The following is a 6,037-nucleotide window of genomic DNA, read 5'->3' as shown; positions in this document are numbered from 1 at the left end:
CTCACACACCGAGGGTTTTCAGTGTGCAGCTGTGACTGCATGGGCAAGGCGCAACGCTGAGAAAGCAAACAAAGTCGGGACATTTCTTAGCCTGACACTCCAACCAGCCCCTGGGTTTCGTGTCCCAGCAGGCCACCTCGTCCTCATAAAAGGTTCTTTTTTCCCCTCACTTCCCCACACTTCAGCAGCACCGGCACAACAACGCGGCTTTCCAGGCCCCGGGTAGCAGCAGGCACTGTCCCGGGGATGTTCACACCCCCCTGGGAGTCCAGGGGGGGGGTTTTCCACGTCCCTGGGGGAGACACAAGCTTGGGTCTGCAGGCCTGGAGCTGCTGGGGGTGGGAGAGCAGGGCTGGGACCTTGCCCCTGCCTGCAGGGCACGGGGAGCAGGGAGGCTGCAGCCCCTGCGGATGGGAAATGCCTGGAAAAGAGCCGGGCTGCAATAACACACAAACCGAGCCTTTTTTTTTTTTTCCTTTCCCTCCCTCTAATTGCTCCAGCTATTTTAACCAAGACAGACATTTCCTTGACGATTTTCAAGGGCTATAAATGTTTTATGCCCCTTTCCTCTCCGCCCAGCCATCAGACTCGTGCTGATGCTTGGCGCAAGCGGCGAGACCCGGCGGTGCCACCGGCCGGGGGACACGGACAGCCCGGCCACATCCCCTCCTCCTCCTCCTGGAGGGATGCAGGAGGTGCCACCACCGCCCGGCCTCCTCGCAAGATGTCTTTCTGCTGCAGGGAACTATATATAGCGCCCAAACCCTTCGGGGGGCTGCTGCTTTCCGAGGTATTTATAGCCGCGGGCGAGCTCCGAGGACGGCGGCCACGTGGGATGGGAGCGGCTGGAATCGCACCGGGAAGGGCAGGATCTGGCCCGTGCCCACAGGAGGGAGGCAGGCACGGGGGGGGGGGACCGCCCTGCCTGGTCCCCAAAAATATCCACCGGGGAGCACAGCCCCATCTCCAGAACCTCAGCACCCATCCTGCTGCTCAGCAGGTATCGTGCCATGGGCGATACGGAGGAGCCCACGGCCCTTCCCCGGTCATTTTAGCCCAGAGCAAAACCAAACACGAATGCCCAAAGCACCCCAAGGAGACGGCCCCAGAGAGACCCCAAAATCCATGGTTTTAGCCCAGAAACTCACTCCTCCGGCAGCAGAGAGGCAGGACGCGGAGCCCTTCTTGCTTCCTTCAGCCCTGCTCCCTTTGCGGACGGAATAAACCCAATTTCCTCCCCAGGCTGAGCCCATCTGAGGCTGGATGCCGCACACAGCCCCGCTGGGCTTCGTCCCCTCTCTGCCAAAAATACGCGAGGAGCCTCGATCTGCCCCAGATGTGGTCGGCTCTGCCGCTGAGGGGAAGCATCTGGAGGGACGTGTGTGCCCCTCTAGGGACGATACAGCCCCCGGTAGCCCCCACCAGGGGGGGGACTTACTGGGTTACCCCAATTACAGCTCCTAATTAGCACTCAAACATCTGCAGCCCCACCAGTGGCTGGGAATGGTCCCGGACCAGAGCTGTGCTGGGGACACCCCAATACCAGGGGGGACACCCCAATACTGGGGGGGGACACCCCAATACCAGGGGGGGACACCCCAATACCGGGGGGGGGGGCATGGGGACACCCCAAGAGCCCAGCCAGCTTTCCAACCCTCCCGCAGCCCTCTCCCGGAGCCTAATTGCAGCCTGCCAGGCAGCTAACCACCAAGTTGCACCCAAAACAATTATCTGCTGATAAATGGGGAGAAACAGCTCCTTTCAGCGCCGGCAGCAAACAAAAACAACCAATTACGGAGGCCGGGCACTGCGAGCGGAGGCAGCCGGGTGCTGCGGGGCAGTGCCTGCAGCTCACCTGCGGGTCCCAGCGTCTCCAGCGCCTGTACCCCCGGTGGGACGGCGACATCCCACAGCCACCAAGGCCAGCTCAGGACCTTATCTCATCCCCAGTCACTGCCCGGGGTGCCTCGAGCCCCGATTTATGCCCCATCTGCAGGTGGGTGCCAGCACGCTCCCACTGGCGGTGATGGAGATGATCCCACGTCAGGAGCCCCCCGAGGTGGAACTGCGTGGACGTGAGCCGTCGAGGCACAGCTCAGCCCCTCGGGCACTGACCTGCAACCGCTTGTGGCTAATTAGAGCCTAATTAGTGCTCACGGTGCAGAAGGAGCCGCTGGTGGTCCGTATCGCAGCCCCGTGGCACAGCTCGCTCATCCACCTTCCTCTGCAGCAGGGAGAGGGAACAGCACCTCCCCACCACCTCCCCACCACCTCCCCACCCCAGCTGGAGGAAGAGGAGGAGGAGGAAGCAGTGATGCTGCTTCACAGAGCCACAACCCTGGCGTTTCCCAGCCCCAAAGCACCCCGATGTCCCGACGTGGGTCCCCCCTCCGTCTGTCCCAGCTCGTCGCAGCGCCAAAAAAGGGAACCCTGCGCTCTGCCAGGCACGGACCAGAGCATCGCTGCCCAGAATCACCCCCTTCCATCAACAAATACCTGGCAGCTCCGCGATTTTCCACTGGGACAGAGCCAGGGCTTCGGAGCGGGCTGAGCACCATCCCCAGCAGGCCCCCACCTCCTCCCCACGTGCCCCCAGTGCCACCTCCACTGTCACCCGGCTCAGCCCCACAGAGCCCTGTCCTGGGGGTGGGGGACCCCCATGAAACCCTCGTGATGCCTTTAGCAAATGGACGGGCAGCCTGCACACGAGGGAGAAGGAAAATCAGAGGTTGGGTGATGCTACTTGCCAAAAAGCCTCCCAAAGAGGGGGAAAAAAAAAGTCATACGTTTCCTGGCAAAATACATATATATATATATATATATAAAAGACCATTTTTAACCAGAACTCCTACTCTCCTTTCCCAAAACGCAGCCCTCTGGTGTATTTTGGATGTTTGCTAACATGAGCATCACTTAAAAACAACAAGGCGAGCACGTGCTCGGCCAGGCATGCCCTCCTCGCAGTCCTTCAACCCGCCCAGCACGGCTCGCAGCATAGCTCCGGCCTCCCCCCTCCTCCTCCAGAAAACAGCATTTTTTGGCAAAGGAACCCTTTGCCAACAAGTTTTGCTCAGAGCTGCCCGAGGGACGAGGGTGCCCTGGTTCCAGCCTCCCCCCAGCTGCCTCCACCCCGACTGCAGGAGGTGAAAGCGGATGGGGGCCATCCTCCAGCAAGGATTTCCCCCCCCTTGTCGCTAAAACCAGCCTCGTTTCTCCCTTGGCCAGCAAAGAAGCAGCAGCCCCAGGATCACTGCTGTTATTTTTATCTGGAAATAACTCCTTTGAGCCACAGCCAAGCCTCTCCGAGGGAGGGAGATGTTTTGCAGCGCGGCCGCGGAGAGCTGCGGGGACGTAAACACAGCCGGGGCAGAGCCAACGTCCCGGCCCAGGGCGGGCAGGGCTCGAATCGCTCATTTTGTGGGCTCGAATCATTTGTTTTATGGTGCTGAAGTTCAAAAGGGGGGCTCTCATTTTGGGGAGCACCCCCCCAGGGTGGGAGGTGGGTGCTGCTGCGCTCCCCATCGCCGCCCACCCCATCCAACGCCACCCCCAGCTCCGGGCTCTGCCTGCACCAGCACAGCTGGGTTAAATTCTGCTTTAACCAGGACTGGAATTAGCTTAAATCATTTTCTTTAAACAACAACAACAACAAAAAGCTTTAAAATAACCAGCTCTGAAAATGCTTTCCCCTTCAAAGCAACAACAAAAGGCATCCTGTGCCACCCCCCCGAAACCCATTTCTTCCCCCAAACCTCACTGGGGATGGGGGGGGGGGGGGGATGCTCCGACAGGGCTGGGTTTGGCGACCCCAGGAGCTGCCCTTCGACTTTTGGGGGCCCCATCCTGCCCCGCGGTGCTGGCCACAAAGGGCTTTTGCCCCGCACAGCTCTGCACGGGGAGCTGGGCGTAAATGTCACATTAATTAACGGGGCGAGCTCTGCGCGCCGCCACAAAAAGCTCTCTGTTTCGCCCCGCTCCCTGCCTCCCACCCCTGCTGGCCCCGGGGATGCCGAGGCTGGCAGCAGCCCTGCCGCTGGGCACGCTCCTCCTGGGAGGGGGGAATTCCTGCTCCCCCTGTAAATGCACATCGAGGGACCAGGGAAAGGCACAAAGAGACGAGGGAAAAGCTGGAAAATGCTCCCGAGGGCTCCGCTCCTCCCTCCGCACACGTGCTGCGGCTCCGTTTCCAGCGCCATGGGGGGCACTGCAACGTAACCCCCCCATAAACCACCCCAAAAAACACCAGCCTGTGCCCAGAGCCATCCCAGGCACCCGGTGGGGCTGGGACTGATGGAGCCAGAGCAGGGAGAGGGGATCCACAGCCCTTGGAAGCTTCCTGGGACCCACCACGTGTCCGTCCGTCCATCCGTCCGCCTCGGCAGGGCTCCAGCAGGGACAGGGACGAGAGCCACCGGCACCCGCGAGAGGTTACGGCTGGTCCAAGCCCTCAGCAATTACGGTGCCGAGCTGATCCCTAAGCTGCGGGCTGCCAGAAGGGGCCAGGACCAAATCCTGCCCAGGGGACGGGGTGGCAGGAGCCGGGGGCTCCTCTTGTCCCTTCCCACAGTCGGGACCCCCATCACGGGGACGAGGCCGACCCGCTCCTCCAGGAGCCCCTCACCAGTGGCACCACCACCGTGCAGGGGCCGCCCTCGCCAATTAACACTCATTAACCCGCCCTTTGCCCACAGCACGCAATTAACGTGAGCCCCAGGAAGCAGCCCCACATGCCACTTGGCTGCAAAAGCCACAGTTCTGCACGAGAAGAGGAGGAGGAGGAGGAGGAGGAAGGGGTGATCGCCAGCCAGCCCTCACGGCACAGAGCAGCCCTCGTGCCGGCACTGTGCACGGCGTCCCCAGCCCCGGGCTCCCCAAGGAGCTCGGTGGCCCCGCTCCCTCCCATCTCACCCCCGTTTCCCTGCCTGCCTCCATTTTCCAGCTGGGACCGGGCTCCTTTCCCTTCTGTCTGGCTCCTGGGACCACTCTTGGCTTCTCAGGTGACTGCTATGGGGTTGAGCCCATGGCCCCATGAGCAGGGTCTCCTCTCCGCCAAGCCACCTGCATTTCCCAAACAGATCCAAGCCTTCGTCCTCTGCCCAACGGGGACGGAACCAGCTCCAAAGCAACAACACGGGGCAGGGAGTGGGCAAGAACAGCTGGGATCTCACTGCCACCTCCCCCAGCCCGGGGCCACCCACCTGCCACAGCCGGGCTCTGTCCCAGCAGGGGGGGGGACAGGACGGGGACCCTGCTCTGTGCCCTGAGCGCAGCGCCCTGATGGTCCCATCCTGGCTGGGCGCCAGGAGGAGCCGGAGTTATTTGTCAGCTGTCCGTGGTGCAAATATTAATTTGAATTTTAATAAACCTCTTCAGGAGAGCTGCTTCGTTAGGGATGACGGATGCTGCTCCAGAGAAGGCGCGGGCAGGGCTCGCTGGCACGGAGACAAAACGGGACGTCAGCAAACATCCGCCGGGCTGGGGACGGGGGTAGGACGCGGTGTCCCCAAGCTCGGTGTCCCCGGGGACACCCGGGGCTCAGAGCACCCCGCCCCGCAGCATTCAGGTGACGGGGACAGGGCGCTCTGTGCCCAAGGAGGATTTCCACCCATCCTGTGTGCACCCCGTGGCTGTCACACGAGCACGGGCTGTGCCCTGATGCCAGCGGCCAGGTGGGGACCAGGATCCAGCAATGGCTCAAGGACAGGTTTGTTGGCAGCGTCACCCAGTCCCTGTGCACGAGGGGGTCCCCAAATCCATCTCGCACCCCCCTGACACCATCACACGCGCGGCTGGGGTGCACTGGAGCTGTTCCAAGTCATCGCTCCCATCCTGGAGACCCAGGAGAGAGGGGAAAGCCGAGACTTTGCCCAACGCCACCAAACAGCTGTGAAGTGACAACAAGGAGCAGCAGGGGAGCGGCGAGGCCTTGGTCCCCTCCAGCTGAGGATGCTCCGTGTCCCCCGCGAACCCCCCCCCAGCCCGGCAGCTCCAAGCCTCGCGTTTAACGAACCCGCAGCCCTTCCTTGCTAATTATCCT

The sequence above is a fragment of the Oxyura jamaicensis genome, chromosome 23 (assembly GCF_011077185.1).
Source record: "Oxyura jamaicensis isolate SHBP4307 breed ruddy duck chromosome 23, BPBGC_Ojam_1.0, whole genome shotgun sequence".
NCBI lineage: Eukaryota > Metazoa > Chordata > Aves > Anseriformes > Anatidae > Oxyura > Oxyura jamaicensis.
Note: the sequence above shows the minus strand (reverse complement) of the source record.